We start from the raw sequence: 25,194 nt of genomic DNA, 5'->3' as shown, positions 1-25,194 counted from the left end.
ATATAATTTAGATCAAAAATCCTATTCAACTGCAAGATTTACAGTTTTAAATATTTAACGTACTTAAGTGCCCATTAATCAACAATGACAGTTATTGTTAACAGAATCGATATTAGGAAATACGTAATAATTCAAGTAATACTGAGTAAAAACGATATACTGTATACCTGCTTAAATCCCGTGTAGAATAAGAAAAATCAATATGTTTCCTGAATATAAATTGTGCCTGACTATTGTATTGTTCTTAACTTGACATTTTTTCTTATTAGACGTTAGCTGTATAGTTTTAGTTCATTTAAATACTTGAAGCAATTTGTATAAAGTGTTATTTAATGTTACAAACCAAGCAATTGAATTAATACATGTTACCTCTTTTGTTCATGTAATTTTACATAATTTATGCTAGCAATGCCAAAATGTTGAGCTTCTTATGTGCACACAAAAGTGACATTAATTTATTTTATTGTTTTGCTACTTAAATAAAAATTCTTAATTATCATACAGATATGATTTTCACTTATGGTACAGGTACTACACATAGAATTAATAGCCAATTAACAAGAAATATATTTATGTAAACAGTATGCATGTTAATTTGTAAAATTGATAAGAAAAAATAAAACTTTGTTATGCTGTTTATTTATACAGAACTGGAATTTAGGTATTTGCATAAATTTGAAATGTCATACAAATATTTCACTGTAGTTAATAATCATAGGCATGAACATAAAAAACCCAATCCATTGTAAAATCCAAAGGAAAATAATACAAGGAAAATAATAAACTTTCTCTAAATATCATCAAATTTGAAAAAGTTTCACACTTTTAATGAAAAAAATGGAAATTCTACCTTTTTCTAATTTATAAAGACATCCCCTTATCTTAAAACATATTCTTACACTATTTGGGGTTGACTGAAGGTGTAGAGAATTCTACCTAAATGGTAAATGTCCACTTAGCTTAGTGAATAAGGTTAAGTTAGATAGATATACTGTGAAAACCCAGTAATTGCAGGGCCAACGATTGACTGAACCAGGTATGACCATGTGTTTACCTAACACCCAGCCTGTTCACAGTCTTTAATACCAGATTTGGTAAGTTTTTTTCTCCCACACAAACCTGGGGCTGATGTTTGCAAAGGAACATCAGTCAGAAGGTTTTCATTTAGTGGCACTAGTAAAACCATCGCTATATCACCACAGATGGATATACTGTACATTTCTTGCCAATGTGATTGACATTGGATATAAATCAAGTGTATGCGGTGCTACTCCTTGATGAATGTGTACATAGTATGTGCTAATTTCCTAATAAAGTGCTATAATACTTTATAACCTATCCTGTGCTGCTATTTGTGAACTAATAAATAAATTCATAACATTAAGTGCTCCGTGGCCGTGGATCAATTCATATGTCAAAATCATGTATAAATTCATATGTATAAAGAGCTCAGTGCCTATAAACAAATCATTACCAACTCTATTCAAATCCAAAGAGTGTACAAGTACACAGTACATGCAGCCCTACTAGGAGAAGTGCAAAGTCCTTTGGTCTACTGGAACTTTTATCTGCATCTGTAGACCATCAATAGGGTAGAGGAATGGATGAGGCAACTGGATGGATGGCTGAACAGGAGAAGGGACTGAGACTGAAACATCTGCAGCTCCCGCAGAAGATCTGGGTAGGATCACCTCAATGTAGAAGAAAATGAATAGCAGGGCACTGCTATCAAATAAAAAACACTTTATTTAAATAAGCAGCACACTTACATTGAAGTTAGCATGAAATAGCATGGATAGGGAACACCTGAAACCAAGCAGCTGTAATCAGCGTGAGGCTGTAGGCATCACTGTGTTAACAGAGACAGTGTTTTTTTAATTGATACTGACCTCAGCGCCCTGCTATTCATTTTCTCCAACTCTATCCAAGCACAATAAAGTCCATAAACATATAAAGTCCATTGTGCTTTAAAGTGCTCAGTGCTACAGAAATCATAGCAATCAGTAATTTGTGTGAAGACACTCCATGCTCCCCTTTTTTATTTCCACACTCACCAGATCAAGATCATATAGGCGATTTGTATGAAAAAAAACAGCCTCTCCCCGCTGCTTTCATTTTGTATGAACAAAAACCCCTCTGTGTTTTTCCGTCATGCGGGAGAAATAAGGAGAGACATAAGCCAGGCAATGCTCCATAGCATAATACGGTTTATTTAATTTATAACAACATATGAAATATTTTACTCACAAAATAATGGTGCTCGCATTACACAAGCTATGAGCACACACACACAATGGTGGTTCCGGCAAGAGACAATCATCTGCATTCCAGAGACTAGAATTAGGTGAGCAAAAGTGAGGCCAGCAAGCCCCTACCAATGCATTTCACCACACTGATGTCATCACACAGAGTCTATATCACATTTAGTTTTTTTCTACAGTGTCTGTATATGTACTCATTAACTTTTTTTTGTGAGTAACAAGAGGTGCTTTAAATTCTATACTTATTTACATAGAGGGAAGGACTGGCTGAACGGGGCCCCCTTATTCCAAAGGGGACTTCCAGATAATGATGAATACCCCCACAGGCCTCCAAATTCACTAGGCCATGAATTTGGGGATGAGGTCTTTGTCCATATTAATATAGGGACAATCTGCCTTTCTGGGAAAGATGTGGGTGCATGTCCCCAAACTCACACTGTCTGCATTCAGGGTCGTGCACCCACACCTGCCTGGATATCAGTTTGGTAGCGGCTGTGTCCCTGCAGCCAATGTGTCCCAAATGACATAAATGGGACTGCCTGCACAGGAATGCAGTGAACACCTGTGCATCCATGTGCGAGTTAACATGGCCCTCCATTTGGTGTACACTTTAGTACTCCCCTTGTGAACAAGGTCTGAGTAGGAATTAGCAGGAATTGTGTGAGTTATATTGCGTTTGTGTGTGCTAATAATGCATATAGTGTATTTTTTTTTATATATAATTTTTAACATTTGCACAACTATTGTAATGCCTAAAAAATCTCTATCACCTTATTTTTGTTCTACTAGTCCTATGCTTTCAGAAAATGTAGGGTTTAGGGGGTCTTTTACAAACTCTGAAAGCTGTAAGTGAAAAATTATAACCTCCAAACTTTTACAGTAAGTTGTTTATTTACAGTTTTGCGTACCTTCAATTTTCACCTTTTTGTAAAAAGGCACAATTTAAAATGTATAAATACTTGGTATTTATCAACTCAATACAGTTTTAGCTATTATATTTAGTGGGAATTTAACAGAAATTTTGTAAGTTATGTAGTGTTTGTAATAGTGATATTAGTGTACTTTTAGCAAAAATAGTGATTTGATAAACATTTGTGCAACTATTTCAGGGCCTAAAAAAATCAGTCACAATTTAAAATTTAAAAATATTTGTTATTTTTACAGTTTTAACTTTTATATTTAGGGAATTTAACAGACATGTTGCAAGTTATGTAGTGTTTGTGTCTACTAATATTGATATTAGTGTATTTTTAGCAAAAATAGTGATTTGATAAACATTTGCGATACTATTGCAGGGTCTCAGTAGCATCTTCATTTATTTCTACCGATCCTATGCTTTTGGAAAATAGTGATAGGGGTCTTTAACAACCCTGAAAATTGTAAGTGAAAAATAAAACAAAAGAAACGTTTGCAAAAATGGTATGGCCACCTAAGTTAAAAATTAGAGCGCAGGGCCTGGCAGTAAAAGGGTAAAAGCATTACAACAGTGTTTTGTCAAAACACATCAGTCCAGTTGTAAACCAGAATCTCACAATTTACCTTTTTGATTAATATCCACCACATAGAGAAACTCTTCACAAAATGTAGAAACAATCAGAGAATAATTGTTAGGGGCCTGACTACTTGGTAACTGCTATGACATGTGCCTTCCCTTCTGCTATAACAGTTCACCAAAGATGGCCTCTATATGTGACATCTTTACTAGTGTTGAGCGAACACGGACTGTATTATTCGTGTTCGTACCGAATAATTGGATTTTTTTTACCCGAACACGGACACGGACACTTTACTGTATGTTCGGGTAAAAATCCGTGTTCGGTCGTTTTATTTCCGGGTTTTGCATGCTTTGGCGCTCTTTTCATGGCGGGCTTTAAACAGCCAATCAACAATCGTTTAACTGGTGTGCCTTAAGCCATCCCAGCCATGCCTGCAAATGTCTTAGTAGCTGTGATTGGCCGTCTGAAGCATGTGACCAAGTCTTTATAAGTTCGAGGCAGCCGCCGCAGCAGCGTCATTCTGCTGCTTAGCTAAGGGACAGAGCACACATCAATGTGCTGGCTGCTGATTAGGGAAAGATAGGCAGGAAAAAAACATTTGTGTCCGGATAGAATTGAGGGACAGGTCGGAGTGTTTAGGCAGGGCGAGTTGTAGGCATTTTAGGGATAGAGTCTGCTGAATTATAGGGTCAGTGTCTTCTACAAACTACAATCGATATTGCTGTGTGGGGGGTGGGGTGAATCTGCACTCAATCCTGATCTACGATCTCTTCTCAATCCTGTTAGGGACAGAGTCTGCTGAATTTTAGGGAAACTGTGTTCTACAAACTACAATCGATATTGCTGTGTGGTGTGGGATTGGAGATAGGCAGGTGTCAGTGATCCACATCCATTTTTCTGTGTGTGAGCTGCAGTGAACACAATCTTTTTGGGCTGCAGTGAACACAATCTTTTTGGGCTGCAGTGAACACAATCTTTTTGGGCTGCAGTGAACACAATCTTTTTGGGGTGCAGTGAACAAAATCTTTTTGGGGTGCAGTGAACACAATCCTTTTTGGTGTGCAGTGAACACAATCTTTGTGGGGTGCAGTGAACAAAATCCTTTGTGGGGTGCAGTGAACACAATCTTTTTGGGGTGCAGTGAACAAAATCCTTTTTGGGGTGCAGTGAACAACATCCTTTTTGGGGTGCAGTGAACACAATCTTTTTGGGGTGCAGTGAACAAAATCCTTTGTGGGGTGCAGTGAACACAATCTTTTTGGGGTGCAGTGAACACAATCTTTTTGGGGTGGAGTGAACAACATCCTTTTTGGGGTGCAGTGAACAAAATCCTTTTTGGGGTGCAGTGAACAAAATCATTTTTGGGGTGCAGTGAACACAATCTTTTTGGGGTGCAGTGAACACAATCTTTGTGGGGTGCAGTGAACACAATCTTTTTGGGGTGGAGTGAACAACATCCTTTTTGGGGTGCAGTGAACAACATCCTTTTTGGGGTGCAGTGAACACAATCTTTTTGGGGTGCAGTGAACACAATCTTTGTGGGGTACAGTGAACAGAATCTTTGTGGGGTGCAGTGAACACAATCTTTGGGGGGTACAGTGAACACAATCTTTTTGGGGTGCAGTGAACACAATCTTTGTGGGGTGCAGTGAACACAATCTTTTTGGGGTGGAGTGAACAAAATCATTTTTGGGGTGCAGTGAACAACATCCTTTTTGGGGTGCAGTGATCAAAATCCTTTTTGGGGTGCAGTGAACACAATCTTTTTGGGGTGCAGTGAACAAAATCCTTTGTGGGGTGCAGTGAACAGAATCTTTGTGGGGTGCAGTGAACACAATCTTTGGGGGGGTACAGTGAACACAATCTTTTTGGGGTGCAGTGAACACAATCTTTGTGGGGTACAGTGAACAGAATCTTTGTGGGGTGCAGTGAACACAATCTTTGGGGGGTACAGTGAACACAATCTTTTTGGGGTGCAGTGAACACAATCTTTGGGGGGTACAGTGAACACAATCTTTTTGGGGTGCAGTGAACACAATCTTTGTGGGGTGCAGTGAACACAATCTTTGGGGGGGTACAGTGAACACAATCTTTTTGGGGTGCAGTGAACAACATCCTTTTAGGGTGCAGTGAACACAATCTTTGTGGGGTGCAGTGAACAACATCCTTTTAGGGTGCAGTGAACACAATCTTTGTGGGGTACAGTGAACAGAATCTTTGTGGGGTGCAGTGAACACAATCTTTGGGGGGTACAGTGAACACAATCTTTGTGAGGTGCAGTGAACACAATCTTTGTGGGGTGCAGTGAACACAATCATTGTGGGGTGCAGTGAACTCAATCTTTGTGGGGTACAGTGAACACAATCTCATACTTCTGAAGATTTGAGGGTGCTGCCTGTTCCATACTCCCCCTACTCCTCATCTAGCCTTTTAGGGGTACAAACAATAGTAATTGGGGCCTAGTGTGGTTGTGTACGTGTGATATACATACACTTTTTTTGGATCATATTTTCTATTCCGCTATTTAATCAAAAACCTTTGGGGATCAGTTAAATTGGGGGATAGTCTGTGTTGGTACGTGTGAGAGAGATCCACCTTTCCAAGTTGTTGGGGTTCATCTCATACTTCTGAAGGTTTGAGGGTGCTGCCTGTTCCATACTCCCCCTACTCCTAGCCTTTTAGGGGTACAAACAATAGTAATTGGGGCCTAGTGTGGTTGTGTACGTGTGATATACATACACTTTTTTTGGATCATATTTTCTATTCCGCTATTTAATCAAAAACCTTTGGGGATCAGTTAAATTGGGGGATAGTCTGTGTTGGTACGTGTGAGAGAGATCCACCTTTCCAAGTTGTTGGGGTTCATCTCATACTTCTGAAGGTTTGAGGGTGCTGCCTGTTCCATACTCCCCCTACTCCTCATCTAGCCTTTTAGGGGTACAAACAATAGTAATTGGGGCCTAGTGTGGTTGTGTACGTGTGATATACATACACTTTTTTTGGATCATATTTTCTATTCCGCTATTTAATCAAAAACCTTTGGGGATCAGTTAAATTGGGGGATAGTCTGTGTTGGTACGTGTGAGAGAGATCCACCTTTCCAAGTTGTTGGGGTTCATCTCATACTTCTGAAGGTTTGAGGGTGCTGCCTGTTCCATACCCCCCCTACTCCTCATCTAGCCTTTTAGGGGTACAAACAATAGTAATTGGGGCCTAGTGTGGTTGTGTACGTGTGATATACATACACTTTTTTTGGATCATATTTTCTATTCCGCTATTTAATCAAAAACCTTTGGGGATCAGTTAAATTGGGGGATAGTCTGTGTTGGTACGTGTGAGAGAGATCCACCTTTCCAAGTTGTTGGGGTTCATCTCATACTTCTGAAGGTTTGAGGGTGCTGCCTGTTCCATACCCCCCCTACTCCTCATCTAGCCTTTTAGGGGTACAAACAATAGTAATTGGGGCCTAGTGTGGTTGTGTACGTGTGATATACATACACTTTTTTTGGATCATATTTTCTATTCCGCTATTTAATCAAAAACCTTTGGGGATCAGTTAAATTGGGGGATAGTCTGTGTTGGTACGTGTGAGAGAGATCCACCTTTCCAAGTTGTTGGGGTTCATCTCATACTTCTGAAGGTTTGAGGGTACTGCCTGTTCCATACCCCCCCTACTCCTCATCTAGCCTTTTAGGGGTACAAACAATAGTAATTGGGGCCTAGTGTGGTTGTGTACGTGTGATATACATACACTTTTTTTGGATCATATTTTCTATTCCGCTATTTAATCAAAAACCTTTGGGGATCAGTTAAATTGGGGGATAGTCTGTGTTGGTACGTGTGAGAGAGATCCACCTTTCCAAGTTGTTGGGGTTCATCTCATACTTCTGAAGGTTTGAGGGTGCTGCCTGTTCCATACTCCCCCTACTCCTCATCTAGCCTTTTAGGGGTACAAACAATAGTAATTGGGGCCTAGTGTGGTTGTGTACGTGTGATATACATACACTTTTTTTGGATCATATTTTCTATTCCGCTATTTAATCAAAAACCTTTGGGGATCAGTTAAATTGGGGGATAGTCTGTGTTGGTACGTGTGAGAGAGATCCACCTTTCCAAGTTGTTGGGGTTCATCTCATACTTCTGAAGGTTTGAGGGTGCTGCCTGTTCCATACTCCCCCTACTCCTAGCCTTTTAGGGGTACAAACAATAGTAATTGGGGCCTAGTGTGGTTGTGTACGTGTGATATACATACACTTTTTTTGGATCATATTTTCTATTCCGCTATTTAATCAAAAACCTTTGGGGATCAGTTAAATTGGGGGATAGTCTGTGTTGGTACGTGTGAGAGAGATCCACCTTTCCAAGTTGTTGGGGTTCATCTCATACTTCTGAAGGTTTGAGGGTGCTGCCTGTTCCATACTCCCCCTACTCCTCATCTAGCCTTTTAGGGGTACAAACAATAGTAATTGGGGCCCAGTGTGGTTGTGTACGTGTGATATACATACACTTTTTTTGGATCATATTTTCTATTCCGCTATTTAATCAAAAACCTTTGGGGATCAGTTAAATTGGGGGATAGTCTGTGTTGGTACGTGTGAGAGAGATCCACCTTTCCAAGTTGTTGGGGTTCATCTCATACTTCTGAAGGTTTGAGGGTGCTGCCTGTTCCATACCCCCCCTACTCCTCATCTAGCCTTTTAGGGGTACAAACAATAGTAATTGGGGCCTAGTGTGGTTGTGTACGTGTGATATACATACACTTTTTTTGGATCATATTTTCTATTCCGCTATTTAATCAAAAACCTTTGGGGATCAGTTAAATTGGGGGATAGTCTGTGTTGGTACGTGTGAGAGAGATCCACCTTTCCAAGTTGTTGGGGTTCATCTCATACTTCTGAAGGTTTGAGGGTGCTGCCTGTTCCATACCCCCCCTACTCCTCATCTAGCCTTTTAGGGGTACAAACAATAGTAATTGGGGCCTAGTGTGGTTGTGTACGTGTGATATACATACACTTTTTTTGGATCATATTTTCTATTCCGCTATTTAATCAAAAACCTTTGGGGATCAGTTAAATTGGGGGATAGTCTGTGTTGGTACGTGTGAGAGAGATCCACCTTTCCAAGTTGTTGGGGTTCATCTCATACTTCTGAAGGTTTGAGGGTGCTGCCTGTTCCATACTCCCCCTACTCCTCATCTAGCCTTTTAGGGGTACAAACAATAGTAATTGGGGCCTAGTGTGGTTGTGTACGTGTGATATACATACACTTTTTTTGGATCATATTTTCTATTCCGCTATTTAATCAAAAACCTTTGGGGATCAGTTAAATTGGGGGATAGTCTGTGTTGGTACGTGTGAGAGAGATCCACCTTTCCAAGTTGTTGGGGTTCATCTCATACTTCTGAAGGTTTGAGGGTGCTGCCTGTTCCATACCCCCCCTACTCCTCATCTAGCCTTTTAGGGGTACAAACAATAGTAATTGGGGCCTAGTGTGGTTGTGTACGTGTGATATACATACACTTTTTTTGGATCATATTTTCTATTCCGCTATTTAATCAAAAACCTTTGGGGATCAGTTAAATTGGGGGATAGTCTGTGTTGGTACGTGTGAGAGAGATCCACCTTTCCAAGTTGTTGGGGTTCATCTCATACTTCTGAAGGTTTGAGGGTGCTGCCTGTTCCATACCCCCCCTACTCCTCATCTAGCCTTTTAGGGGTACAAACAATAGTAATTGGGGCCTAGTGTGGTTGTGTACGTGTGATATACATACACTTTTTTTGGATCATATTTTCTATTCCGCTATTTAATCAAAAACCTTTGGGGATCAGTTAAATTGGGGGATAGTCTGTGTTGGTACGTGTGAGAGAGATCCACCTTTCCAAGTTGTTGGGGTTCATCTCATACTTCTGAAGGTTTGAGGGTGCTGCCTGTTCCATACCCCCCCTACTCCTCATCTAGCCTTTTAGGGGTACAAACAATAGTAATTGGGGCCTAGTGTGGTTGTGTACGTGTGATATACATACACTTTTTTTGGATCATATTTTCTATTCCGCTATTTAATCAAAAACCTTTGGGGATCAGTTAAATTGGGGGATAGTCTGTGTTGGTACGTGTGAGAGAGATCCACCTTTCCAAGTTGTTGGGGTTCATCTCATACTTCTGAAGGTTTGAGGGTGCTGCCTGTTCCATACTCCCCCTACTCCTCATCTAGCCTTTTAGGGGTACAAACAATAGTAATTGGGGCCTAGTGTGGTTGTGTACGTGTGATATACATACACTTTTTTTGGATCATATTTTCTATTCCGCTATTTAATCAAAAACCTTTGGGGATCAGTTAAATTGGGGGATAGTCTGTGTTGGTACGTGTGAGAGAGATCCACCTTTCCAAGTTGTTGGGGTTCATCTCATACTTCTGAAGGTTTGAGGGTGCTGCCTGTTCCATACTCCCCCTACTCCTAGCCTTTTAGGGGTACAAACAATAGTAATTGGGGCCTAGTGTGGTTGTGTACGTGTGATATACATACACTTTTTTTGGATCATATTTTCTATTCCGCTATTTAATCAAAAACCTTTGGGGATCAGTTAAATTGGGGGATAGTCTGTGTTGGTACGTGTGAGAGAGATCCACCTTTCCAAGTTGTTGGGGTTCATCTCATACTTCTGAAGGTTTGAGGGTGCTGCCTGTTCCATACTCCCCCTACTCCTCATCTAGCCTTTTAGGGGTACAAACAATAGTAATTGCGGCCCAGTGTGGTTGTGTACGTGTGATATACATACACTTTTTTTGGATCATATTTTCTATTCCGCTATTTAATCAAAAACCTTTGGGGATCAGTTAAATTGGGGGATAGTCTGTGTTGGTACGTGTGAGAGAGATCCACCTTTCCAAGTTGTTGGGGTTCATCTCATACTTCTGAAGGTTTGAGGGTGCTGCCTGTTCCATACCCCCCCTACTCCTCATCTAGCCTTTTAGGGGTACAAACAATAGTAATTGGGGCCTAGTGTGGTTGTGTACGTGTGATATACATACACTTTTTTTGGATCATATTTTCTATTCCGCTATTTAATCAAAAACCTTTGGGGATCAGTTAAATTGGGGGATAGTCTGTGTTGGTACGTGTGAGAGAGATCCACCTTTCCAAGTTGTTGGGGTTCATCTCATACTTCTGAAGGTTTGAGGGTGCTGCCTGTTCCATACCCCCCCTACTCCTCATCTAGCCTTTTAGGGGTACAAACAATAGTAATTGGGGCCTAGTGTGGTTGTGTACGTGTGATATACATACACTTTTTTTGGATCATATTTTCTATTCCGCTATTTAATCAAAAACCTTTGGGGATCAGTTAAATTGGGGGATAGTCTGTGTTGGTACGTGTGAGAGAGATCCACCTTTCCAAGTTGTTGGGGTTCATCTCATACTTCTGAAGGTTTGAGGGTGCTGCCTTTTCCATACTCCCCCTACTCCTCATCTAGCCTTTTAGGGGTACAAACAATAGTAATTGGGGCCTAGTGTGGTTGTGTACGTGTGATATACATACACTTTTTTTGGATCATATTTTCTATTCCGCTATTTAATCAAAAACCTTTGGGGATCAGTTAAATTGGGGGATAGTCTGTGTTGGTACGTGTGAGAGAGATCCACCTTTCCAAGTTGTTGGGGTTCATCTCATACTTCTGAAGGTTTGAGGGTGCTGCCTGTTCCATACTCCCCCTACTCCTCATCTAGCCTTTTAGGGGTACAAACAATAGTAATTGGGGCCTAGTGTGGTTGTGTACGTGTGATATACATACACTTTTTTTGGATCATATTTTCTATTCCGCTATTTAATCAAAAACCTTTGGGGATCAGTTAAATTGGGGGATAGTCTGTGTTGGTACGTGTGAGAGAGATCCACCTTTCCAAGTTGTTGGGGTTCATCTCATACTTCTGAAGGTTTGAGGGTGCTGCCTGTTCCATACTCCCCCTACTCCTAGCCTTTTAGGGGTACAAACAATAGTAATTGGGGCCTAGTGTGGTTGTGTACGTGTGATATACATACACTTTTTTTGGATCATATTTTCTATTCCGCTATTTAATCAAAAACCTTTGGGGATCAGTTAAATTGGGGGATAGTCTGTGTTGGTACGTGTGAGAGAGATCCACCTTTCCAAGTTGTTGGGGTTCATCTCATACTTCTGAAGGTTTGAGGGTGCTGCCTGTTCCATACTCCCCCTACTCCTCATCTAGCCTTTTAGGGGTACAAACAATAGTAATTGGGGCCCAGTGTGGTTGTGTACGTGTGATATACATACACTTTTTTTGGATCATATTTTCTATTCCGCTATTTAATCAAAAACCTTTGGGGATCAGTTAAATTGGGGGATAGTCTGTGTTGGTACGTGTGAGAGAGATCCACCTTTCCAAGTTGTTGGGGTTCATCTCATACTTCTGAAGGTTTGAGGGTGCTGCCTGTTCCATACCCCCCCTACTCCTCATCTAGCCTTTTAGGGGTACAAACAATAGTAATTGGGGCCTAGTGTGGTTGTGTACGTGTGATATACATAGACTTTTTTTGGATCATATTTTCTATTCCGCTATTTAATCAAAAACCTTTGGGGATCAGTTAAATTGGGGGATAGTCTGTGTTGGTACGTGTGAGAGAGATCCACCTTTCCAAGTTGTTGGGGTTCATCTCATACTTCTGAAGGTTTGAGGGTGCTGCCTGTTCCATACCCCCCCTACTCCTCATCTAGCCTTTTAGGGGTACAAACAATAGTAATTGGGGCCTAGTGTGGTTGTGTACGTGTGATATACATACACTTTTTTTGGATCATATTTTCTATTCCGCTATTTAATCAAAAACCTTTGGGGATCAGTTAAATTGGGGGATAGTCTGTGTTGGTACGTGTGAGAGAGATCCACCTTTCCAAGTTGTTGGGGTTCATCTCATACTTCTGAAGGTTTGAGGGTGCTGCCTGTTCCATACTCCCCCTACTCCTCATCTAGCCTTTTAGGGGTACAAACAATAGTAATTGGGGCCTAGTGTGGTTGTGTACGTGTGATATACATACACTTTTTTTGGATCATATTTTCTATTCCGCTATTTAATCAAAAACCTTTGGGGATCAGTTAAATTGGGGGATAGTCTGTGTTGGTACGTGTGAGAGAGATCCACCTTTCCAAGTTGTTGGGGTTCATCTCATACTTCTGAAGGTTTGAGGGTGCTGCCTGTTTCATACTCCCCCTACTCCTAGCCTTTTAGGGGTACAAACAATAGTAATTGGGGCCTAGTGTGGTTGTGTACGTGTGATATACATACACTTTTTTTGGATCATATTTTCTATTCCGCTATTTAATCAAAAACCTTTGGGGATCCGTTAAATTGGGGGATAGTCTGTGTTGGTACGTGTGAGAGAGATCCACCTTTCCAAGTTGTTGGGGTTCATCTCATACTTCTGAAGGTTTGAGGGTGCTGCCTGTTCCATACTCCCCCTACTCCTCATCTAGCCTTTTAGGGGTACAAACAATAGTAATTGGGGCCCAGTGTGGTTGTGTACGTGTGATATACATACACTTTTTTTGGATCATATTTTCTATTCTGCTATTTAATCAAAAACCTTTGGGGATCAGTTAAATTGGGGGATAGTCTGTGTTGGTACGTGTGAGAGAGATCCACCTTTCCAAGTTGTTGGGGTTCATCTCATACTTCTGAAGGTTTGAGGGTGCTGCCTGTTCCATACCCCCCCTACTCCTCATCTAGCCTTTTAGGGGTACAAACAATAGTAATTGGGGCCTAGTGTGGTTGTGTACGTGTGATATACATACACTTTTTTTGGATCATATTTTCTATTCCGCTATTTAATCAAAAACCTTTGGGGATCAGTTAAATTGGGGGATAGTCTGTGTTGGTACGTGTGAGAGAGATCCACCTTTCCAAGTTGTTGGGGTTCATCTCATACTTCTGAAGGTTTGAGGGTGCTGCCTGTTCCATACCCCCCCTACTCCTCATCTAGCCTTTTAGGGGTACAAACAATAGTAATTGGGGCCTAGTGTGGTTGTGTACGTGTGATATACATACACTTTTTTTGGATCATATTTTCTATTCCGCTATTTAATCAAAAACCTTTGGGGATCAGTTAAATTGGGGGATAGTCTGTGTTGGTACGTGTGAGAGAGATCCACCTTTCCAAGTTGTTGGGGTTCATCTCATACTTCTGAAGGTTTGAGGGTGCTGCCTGTTCCATACTCCCCCTACTCCTCATCTAGCCTTTTAGGGGTACAAACAATAGTAATTGGGGCCTAGTGTGGTTGTGTACGTGTGATATACATACACTTTTTTTGGATCATATTTTCTATTCCGCTATTTAATCAAAAACCTTTGGGGATCAGTTAAATTGGGGGATAGTCTGTGTTGGTACGTGTGAGAGAGATCCACCTTTCCAAGTTGTTGGGGTTCATCTCATACTTCTGAAGGTTTGAGGGTGCTGCCTGTTCCATACCCCCCCTACTCCTCATCTAGCCTTTTAGGGGTACAAACAATAGTAATTGGGGCCTAGTGTGGTTGTGTACGTGTGATATACATACACTTTTTTTGGATCATATTTTCTATTCCGCTATTTAATCAAAAACCTTTGGGGATCAGTTAAATTGGGGGATAGTCTGTGTTGGTACGTGTGAGAGAGATCCACCTTTCCAAGTTGTTGGGGTTCATCTCATACTTCTGAAGGTTTGAGGGTGCTGCCTGTTCCATACCCCCCCTACTCCTCATCTAGCCTTTTAGGGGTACAAACAATAGTAATTGGGGCCTAGTGTGGTTGTGTACGTGTGATATACATACACTTTTTTTGGATCATATTTTCTATTCCGCTATTTAATCAAAAACCTTTGGGGATCAGTTAAATTGGGGGATAGTCTGTGTTGGTACGTGTGAGAGAGATCCACCTTTCCAAGTTGTTGGGGTTCATCTCATACTTCTGAAGGTTTGAGGGTGCTGCCTGTTCCATACCCCCCCTACTCCTCATCTAGCCTTTTAGGGGTACAAACAATAGTAATTGGGGCCTAGTGTGGTTGTGTACGTGTGATATACATACACTTTTTTTGGATCATATTTTCTATTCCGCTATTTAATCAAAAACCTTTGGGGATCAGTTAAATTGGGGGATAGTCTGTGTTGGTACGTGTGAGAGAGATCCACCTTTCCAAGTTGTTGGGGTTCATCTCATACTTCTGAAGGTTTGAGGGTGCTGCCTGTTCCATACTCCCCCTACTCCTCATCTAGCCTTTTAGGGGTACAAACAATAGTAATTGGGGCCTAGTGTGGTTGTGTACGTGTGATATACATACACTTTTTTTGGATCATATTTTCTATTCCGCTATTTAATCAAAAACCTTTGGGGATCAGTTAAATTGGGGGATAGTCTGTGTTGGTACGTGTGAGAGAGATCCACCTTTCCAAGTTGTTGGGGTTCATCTCATACTTCTGAAGGTTTGAGGGTGCTGCCTGTTCCATACTCCCCCTACTCCTAGCCTTTTAGGGGTACAAACAATAGTAATTGGGGCCTAGTGTGGTTGTGTACGTGTGATATACATACACTTTTTTTGGATCATATTTTCTATTCCGCTATTTAATCAAAAACCTTTGGGGATCAGTTAAATTGGGGGATAGTCTGTGTTGGTACGTGTGAGAGAGATCCACCTTTCCAAGTTGTTGGGGTTCATCTCATACTTCTGAAGGTTTGAGGGTGCTGCCTGTTCCATACTCCCCCTACTCCTCATCTAGCCTTTTAGGGGTACAAACAATAGTAATTGGGGCCCAGTGTGGTTGTGTACGTGTGATATACATACACTTTTTTTGGATCATATTTTCTATTCCGCTATTTAATCAAAAACCTTTGGGGATCAGTTAAATTGGGGGATAGTCTGTGTTGGTACGTGTGAGAGAGATCCACCTTTCCAAGTTGTTGGGGTTCATCTCATACTTCTGAAGGTTTGAGGGTGCTGCCTGTTCCATACTCCCCCTACTCCTAGCCTTTTAGGGGTACAAACAATAGTAATTGGGGCCTAGTGTGGTTGTGTACGTGTGATATACATACACTTTTTTTGGATCATATTTTCTATTCCGCTATTTAATCAAAAACCTTTGGGGATCAGTTAAATTGGGGGATAGTCTGTGTTGGTACGTGTGAGAGAGATCCACCTTTCCAAGTTGTTGGGGTTCATCTCATACTTCTGAAGGTTTGAGGGTGCTGCCTGTTCCATACTCCCCCTACTCCTAGCCTTTTAGGGGTACAAACAATAGTAATTGGGGCCTAGTGTGGTTGTGTACGTGTGATATACATACACTTTTTTTGGATCATATTTTCTATTCCGCTATTTAATCAAAAACCTTTGGGGATCAGTTAAATTGGGGGATAGTCTGTGTTGGTACGTGTGAGAGAGATCCACCTTTCCAAGTTGTTGGGGTTCATCTCATACTTCTGAAGGTTTGAGGGTGCTGCCTGTTCCATACTCCCCCTACTCCTCATCTAGCCTTTTAGGGGTACAAACAATAGTAATTGGGGCCCAGTGTGGTTGTGTACGTGTGATATACATACACTTTTTTTGGATCATATTTTCTATTCCGCTATTTAATCAAAAACCTTTGGGGATCAGTTAAATTGGGGGATAGTCTGTGTTGGTACGTGTGAGAGAGATCCACCTTTCCAAGTTGTTGGGGTTCATCTCATACTTCTGAAGGTTTGAGGGTGCTGCCTGTTCCATACCCCCCCTACTCCTCATCTAGCCTTTTAGGGGTACAAACAATAGTAATTGGGGCCTAGTGTGGTTGTGTACGTGTGATATACATACACTTTTTTTGGATCATATTTTCTATTCCGCTATTTAATCAAAAACCTTTGGGGATCAGTTAAATTGGGGGATAGTCTGTGTTGGTACGTGTGAGAGAGATCCACCTTTCCAAGTTGTTGGGGTTCATCTCATACTTCTGAAGGTTTGAGGGTGCTGCCTGTTCCATACCCCCCCTACTCCTCATCTAGCCTTTTAGGGGTACAAACAATAGTAATTGGGGCCTAGTGTGGTTGTGTACGTGTGATATACATACACTTTTTTTGGATCATATTTTCTATTCCGCTATTTAATCAAAAACCTTTGGGGATCAGTTAAATTGGGGGATAGTCTGTGTTGGTACGTGTGAGAGAGATCCACCTTTCCAAGTTGTTGGGGTTCATCTCATACTTCTGAAGGTTTGAGGGTGCTGCCTGTTCCATACCCCCCCTACTCCTCATCTAGCCTTTTAGGGGTACAAACAATAGTCATTGGGGCCTAGTGTGGTTGTGTACGTGTGATATACATACACTTTTTTTGGATCATATTTTCTATTCCGCTATTTAATCAAAAACCTTTGGGGATCAGTTAAATTGGGGGATAGTCTGTGTTGGTACGTGTGAGAGAGATCCACCTTTCCAAGTTGTTGGGGTTCATCTCATACTTCTGAAGGTTTGAGGGTGCTGCCTGTTCCATACCCCCCCTACTCCTCATCTAGCCTTTTAGGGGTACAAACAATAGTAATTGGGGCCTAGTGTGGTTGTGTACGTGTGATATACATACACTTTTTTTGGATCATATTTTCTATTCCGCTATTTAATCAAAAACCTTTGGGGATCAGTTAAATTGGGGGATAGTCTGTGTTGGTACGTGTGAGAGAGATCCACCTTTCCAAGTTGTTGGGGTTCATCTCATACTTCTGAAGGTTTGAGGGTGCTGCCTGTTCCATACTCCCCCTACTCCTCATCTAGCCTTTTAGGGGTACAAACAATAGTAATTGGGGCCTAGTGTGGTTGTGTACGTGTGATATACATACACTTTTTTTGGATCATATTTTCTATTCCGCTATTTAATCAAAAACCTTTGGGGATCAGTTAAATTGGGGGATAGTCTGTGTTGGTACGTGTGAGAGAGATCCACCTTTCCAAGTTTTTGGGGTTCATTTCATACTACTGAAGATTTGAGGGTGCTGCCTGTTCCATACTCCTCCTCCTACTGCTCAACCATCCTTTTAGGGGTACAAACAATAGTAGTTGGGGCCTAGTGTGGTGGTGTACGTGCGAGATACATACACTTTCTTTTTGATCATATTTTCTATTCCGCTATTCAATTAAAACCTTTGGGGATCAATTCAATTGCGAGATAGTCTGTGTCGGTACGTGTGAGATCCACCTTTCCAAGTTGTTGGGGTTCATCTCATACTTCTGAAGATTTGAGGGTGCTGCCTGTTCCATACTCCTGCTCCTACTGCTCAACCATCCTTTTAGGGGTAAAAACAATAGTAATTGGGGCCTAGTGTGGTTGTGTACGTGCGAGATACATACACTTTTTTTGATCATATTTCCTATTCCGCTATTCAATAAAAACCTTTGAGGATCAATTGAATTGCGGGATAGTCTGTGTCGGTACGTGTGAGATCCACCTTTCCAAGTTTTTGGGGTTCATCTCATACTTCTGAAGATTTGAGGGTGCTGCCTGTTCCATACTCCTCCTCCTACTCCTCATCCATCCTTTTAGGGGTACAAACAATAGTAATTGGGGCCTAGTGTGGTTGTGTACGTGCGAGATACATACACTTTTTTTGATCATATTTCCTATTCCGCTATTCAATAAAAACCTTTGAGGATCAATTGAATTGCGGGATAGTCTGTGTCGGTACGTGTGAGATCCACCTTTCCAAGTTTTTGGGGTTCATCTCATACTTCTGAAGATTTGAGGGTGCTGCCTGTTCCATACTCCTCCTCCTACTCCTCATCCATCCTTTTAGGGGTACAAACAATAGTAATTGGGGCCTAGTGTGGTTGTGTACGTGCGAGATACATACACTTTTTTTGATCATATTTCCTATTCCGCTATTCAATAAAAACCTTTGAGGATCAATTGAATTGCGGGATAGTCTGTGTCGGTACGTGTGAGATCCACCTTTCCAAGTTTTTGGGGTTCATCTCATACTTCTGAAGATTTGAGGGTGCTGTCTGTTCCATACTCCTCCTACTCCTCATCCATCCTTTTAGGGGTAGAAACAATAGTAATCGGGGCCTAGTGTGGTTTTGTACGTGCGAGATACATACACTTTTTTGGATCATATTTCCTATTCCGCTATTCAATAAAAACCTTTCTAGGGCAAGATCTTAAATTACAGAAATATGAGGAGACCGTCAAATAAGGGCCGTGGCCTGGGTCGTGGTGCTGCTGGTAGAGCTCCTGTTGCAAGGAGAGGACGTGGTCGATCTGTGCCAGCTACACGCACAAGTGAAACACCTTCCTCAAGTGTGAGTAGGCGACAGAACCTGCATCAGTATTTGGTAGGGCATCAAACGCCCCTAGAAGTGATGAGGCCAGAACAAGTTGAGGCGATAGTAGATTGGTTTGCTGCTGACAGTGCCTCCAGTTCCTTCACATTGTCTCCCACCCAGTCTACTGCAGAAAGGTCAGAGTTGGCACCTGCAGCCAATGTCCAACCGTCTTTCACCTCACCCCCTTGCAAATCAGGCCAGCAGTCTGAGCCCCAAGCCATACAGCAGTCTCTTATTCTTTTTGAGGACTCTGTCAGCAGGGTTTCCCAGGGCCATCCACCTAGCCCTGCCCCAGAAGTGGAAGAGATTGAGTGCAGCGATGCCCAACCACTTATTTCTCAAGATGAGTACATGCAAGGATCATCGCAGCACGTCTCCGATGATGACGAAACGCAGGTGCCAACTGCTGCGGCGTTCAGCATTGTGGAGACCGACAAGGAGGGCAGGGGTGAAGACTGGGTGGAAGATGATGTGGAGGACGATGAGGTCCTCGACCCCACATGGAATGAACGTCATGCAGGTGACCTGAGTAGTTTGGAGGAAGAGGCGGTGGTCGCACAGAGCCACCAGCACAGCAGAAGAGGGAGCAGGGTGCAGAAGCGGAGTGGCCGTGCCCTAGACACTACGCCCGCTACTGCCCAACGCAGCAAGGGAACGAGCGCACCAAAGTCAGCTCAAAGGAGTTCTCTAGCGTGGAAGTTCTTTAGAAAATGTGCTGATGACAGGACACGAGTGGTTTGCACCCTGTGCAATCAGAGCTTGAAGCGAGGCATAAACCTTCTCAACCTGAGCACAACCTGCATGATCAGGCATCTAAGTGCAAAGCACGAGCTGCAGTGGAGTACACACCTTCAAAACCAAGAAACGTCTCTGGCTCATCCTGCTTCCTCTTCTGCTGCAGTCTCGGCCGCTCCAGCCACATCTGTAGTGATACCGGCACCTGCCACCCCGCAAACAGACGATCTGTCAGCAACACCACCACCTGGGTCACCAACAACCATCTCCACAATGTCCCGTGGAAGCGTTCAGCTTTCCATCTCCCAAACACTTGAGAGGAAGAGGAAGTACCCCCCTACCCACCCGCGATCCCTGGCCCTGAATGCCAGCATTTCAAAATTATTGGCCTTTGAAATGCTGTCATTCCGTCTGGTGGAGACGCACAGTTTTAAAAACCTTATGTCGGTGGCTGTCCCACAGTACGTCGTGCCCAGCCGCCACTACTTTTCCAGGCAAGCCATCCCTTCCCTGCACAACCAAGTGGGGGAAAATATCAGGTGTGCACTGCGCAACGCCATCTGTGCCAAGGTCCACCTAACTACGGATACGTGGACCAGTAAGCACGGTCAGGGGCGTTATATCTCCCTAACGGCACACTGGGTAAATGCAGTGGCGGATGGGCCTGAGGCGGATAGCAATTTGGCGCATGTCCTTCCACCACCGAGGATTGCAGGGCGCTTCAGTTTGCCTCCTGTTCCTAACTCCTCCTACTCCGCTTCCTCATCCTCTACCGCCTCCTCATCCGGACAGCGTAACACCTTCACCACCAACTTCAGCACGGCCAGGGGTAAACGACAGCAGGCAGTTTTACAACTTGCCTGTTTGGGGGACAAACCACACACCGCGCAGGAGTTGTGGAGGAGCATGGAACAGCAGACAAATGAGTGGTTGCTGCCAGCGAGCCTCAAGCCCGGCCTGGTGGTGTGCGATAACGGGCGAAATCTCATAGCAGCTCTGGGCCTAGCCGGTTTGACGCACATCCCTTGCCTGGCGCATGTGCTGAATTTGGTGGTGCAGAGGTTCCTTAAAAACTACCCCGATATGTCAGAGCTGCTGCAGAAAGTGCGGGCCGTTTGTGCGCACTTTCGGCGTTCTCACCCTGCTGCTGCTCGCCTGGCAGCGCTGCAGCGTAACTTCGGCCTTCCCGCTCACCGCCTCATATGTGACGTGCCCACAAGGTGGAACTCCACCTTGCACATGCTGGAAAGACTGTGCGAGCAGCAGCAGGCCATAGTGGAGTTTCAGCTGCAGCACGCACGCGTGAGTCGCTCTGCGGAACAGCACCACTTCACCACCAATAACTGGGCCTCCATGCGAGACCTGTGTGCCTTGTTGCGCTGTTTTGAGTACTCCACCAACATGGCCAGTGGCAATGACGCCGTTCTCAGCTTAACTATCCCACTTCTATGCCTCCTTGAAAAAACAATTCGGGCGATGATGGAAGAGGATGTGGCACAGGATGAGGAGGAGGAGGAGGATGAAGAGGTAACATTTCCAAGGCTTTCAGCGCAGTCATTCGCAAGTGGCTCCGAGGGTGGGTTCCTGCACACGCAAACGCCAGGGACGCAATTGTCCAGCAGGGGCACAGTTCTGGAGGATGAGGAGGATGAGGAGGAGGAGGAGCTGGAGGAGGAGATGGAACCATGTTCACAGCAGGGTGGCACCCAGGCCAGCTCATGGCCATCACTGGTGCGTGGCTGGGGGGATACAGAGGACACGGACGATACACCTCCCACAGAGGACAGCCTTTCGTTGCCTCTGGGCAGCCTGGCACACATGAGCGATTACATGCTGCAGTGTCTCCACAACGACCGCCGAGTTGCCCACATTCTAACTTGTGCTGATTACTGGGTGGCCACGCTGCTGGATCCCCGTTACAAGGACAACGTACCGTCCTTAATTCACTCACTGGAGCGCGATCGCAAGATGCGCGAGTACAAGCGCACGCTGGTAGACGCCATGCTGCTGGCATTCCCATCTGACAGCGGGGCCACAGTGGAAGCACAAGGCAGAGGAGGAGGAGGAGGAGGTCGCCAACGCAACCAGGGCACCGCCAGCACCTCAGAAGGCAGGGTTAGCATGGCCGAAATGTGGAAAAGCTTTGTCAGCACGCCACAACAAACAGCAGCACCAGCAGCTCAGATGGAACGTCTTAGCAGGAGGCAGCATTTTACCAACATGGTGGAGCAGTATGTGTGCACACGCCTACATGTAGTGAATGACGGGTCTGCCCCCTTCAACTTCTGGGTCTCCAAATTGGGCACATGGCCTGAGCTTGCCCTTTACGCCTTGGAGGTGCTGGCGTGCCCTGCAGCCAGTGTATTATCTGAACGGGTATTTAGCACGGCTGGGGGCGTTATAACAGACAAGCGCAGCCGCCTGTCCAGAGACAATGTGGACAAGCTCACGTTCATTAAAATGAACCAGGCATGGATCCCACGGGACTTTTCCGTACCTTATGCAGAATAGCAATGGATACCGACCTTACCCACCCATTGTTCCATTTTTGCTCTTTCTCACTCTTTTGGGGTGTACCCTCATTTAAAATTTTTGAAAAGAAGCAGTGTTGGCTACCTCGTCCTCCTCCTCAGGGCCAGATTAATGTAGGGGCTATTGGAGCTGCAGCTCCAGGCCCCTACCTTTTATATAGGCCCCGGGTTGGCCATATTCACTGTTACCGCTCTTCTGTCACTTGTAAACACAGAAGTCTGGCTTCTATGCTCGCTTCCCCAGGCAGCACCCTCAGAACCTCCCCACACAGCGTGAAGGCCGGACAAGGAGGGACAGTTGGCGATGCATGGATGTGTTTATGGGCTTCAGAGACAGCATCCCATGTTGAATTAGGCATGCATGGCTGCACCCTTCCTCCTCTGGGTGCATGGCAAGGCACGGCCCTTAAGGCCCTTCAAAATCCTCAGCACCAAGCCCATGATGCTGTTAATCCGGCCCTGGTCCTCCTCCACCGCCGCTTCCACCTACACCGCCCATAGGTGTGCGCAGCCTATTGCATTAAGGTGTGCACCCCAAAGTTGAAATACACATGCATGTGTTTGCCAGCAGGGAGAGTAATGTATCGGGGCCATGTACCTGTAGGCAAGGAGAAATAGAGCAGAGCAGGTCCCAGGGAGATCTTTCCCATCTCCTCACTGGCAATGCTATGTGCCCTAGGTGATTAGGGTGTGCCCAGGCACACCCAGCACACCCTGTGCGCACGCCTATGTCACCGCCACATCCACCACCACCTCAACCTCCCTCCTACTCCATATGGGCCTCGTCCTTCAGAGATGAAGAAGAACATTGTTTTATTTTTCTGTTTTTTTTTGTTGTTTTAAGTTATTTCCCTATCCACATTTGTTTGCAGAGCACTTGCCATGCTCTTAATTACGTTTTGCTGCCATTTGCAGCACTCTAGCCCTTTCCTTTGGTGTTTTAGAGCCATTTTAGTGCCTTAAAGTTCGGGTCCCCATTGACTTCAATGGGGTTCGGTGTCCGGGAAAAGTTCGGTAAAAGTCCGGGACACGGACCCGGACTTTTTTTTAAAGTTCGGCCGAACCCGTCGAACACGGACATCTAGGTGTCCGCTCAACCCTAATCTTTACTTTAATTATTCCTAATTAAGGTATATTTTAAGCTATTTCTTTTTTGTTTTAAATAGAACAGCAAAGGGATAGAAAATCTTTCAGGTTTTTATTACTGTATCTGCAATCGTTAGGGAATTCACCCTCTCTATTCATCCTGGTGTAGTCTTGATTTGTCACCAGAACAGGAGTAGATAAGAAATCATTAAATTAGGATACTTGCTCCCATTACATTTTTAAAAATGGGATTTCCTTCATTTTATAAAGAGCTCTTCTCCCTTCCAAAAGGACAGGATGTAAAGGAAAATCATTGTTTGCTCCCCCAGCATGGCATCTTGTCCTTACTGTATGATGTTGGTGGGGACAAGGTCCTCATCTCCATATCCATGGCCTGGTGGATGTGAGAGTCTGCAAGAGGGGGACTTTCTGGAATCTAAAAGTCCTCTTTAAGATAAAGGGGCCCCAGATATCTGTCCAGAGATCTTTTCCTGTCTACATAAATGAGTAAGGGATAAATAGTATGCAAACAATTACAAAGTAAATGAAACTATTTAAATTCAACATCAATCATGCTGACCAGCAACATAGTTCCATCATCAGTTACATTGATAGATGCCCCATGACCCACCAACTGAAACACAATGACTAGCCACAATGATCCTCTCCCTCCAGACTCTTGCAGCAAATGATGACTCCCTGTCCAGCAGCTGAAAGTCAACAAACTGGACTGTTGACACCATTGAAAAAATATGTCCATGACCACATTTTAGTCAATAGCATCACCCTGAATCCCTTGTCCACTTTGTTTACAGAACAAGGTGAGAATGCATCACTGGATTTTTGCTAGGGTCATGCCATTGGTAGGTATAATGTATTGGAGGGAAATACTTGTACAACAGGGTAAAGGGGTGTCACATTTTGCAAACTTGACTTCAGGGCCACAAGAAATGTAAAGAAGGAGAGCATGATCAGATTAATTTATGATAACTTCCAAAGAATGTGTATCACTAGATTGGTCAATTGTAATTTGAACAAACCACAGCGATGTGATCAATAGTAGAATATTTATAGAAAAATTTCATGGCTCTTTGTAGTAAAATAATGAAAGGGTTTCACGTTTTAAAACTAAAGGTGAATATAGTACATGCCATTGCAGCCACAAGTGAATACAACAATGCTCCTGTATGAATTCAATACCTCTGCAGCAAAGCTAAAAAAAAAAAAAAAAACACTGATTATAACTTACAATCTGAAAGGGAAAATGGAATAGAAATATGGTAACAATGATGACTGAAAATAGAATGAAGAAGAAGAATGAAGAAGAATTTCTTGTATTATGCTGGGTTCTTCTAGAGGTTATGTCTATCACTATGTAAAACTTTTTACTTTAAACAAATAAACTCTATGGATTGTGTGTGTTATTCAACAATCAATTTTTCATTCATGCATAATGTTAATACTAAAAAAAAAAAACTGTTATGAGTATATTATGTAGACTAGAGCTTTCAGTGGGAAAAAGATGCACTGCCTTAAAGGAAAGTGACAGATTAAAAAATGCAGAAAATTGGATAAAAAAATCGAAATGAAATAAGTAAATGCACATGGCATTGATTTACTGACCTTGTTTCTATATATACTGTGGATAGCTGTGATATATAGGTGTTCACAGGATAACAGTATTTTCTACCTACATATGCAGTTCAGCGGTGCTGCATAATGATTGTAACTTAGTGTTCCTCTCACTTAAAGCAAATCTTGCAATCAAG

The sequence above is a fragment of the Pelophylax lessonae genome (assembly GCF_965119305.1).
Source record: "Pelophylax lessonae genome assembly, chromosome: 2".
Taxonomy (NCBI): Eukaryota; Metazoa; Chordata; class Amphibia; order Anura; family Ranidae; genus Pelophylax; species Pelophylax lessonae.
This window is presented reverse-complemented; position numbering follows the sequence as displayed.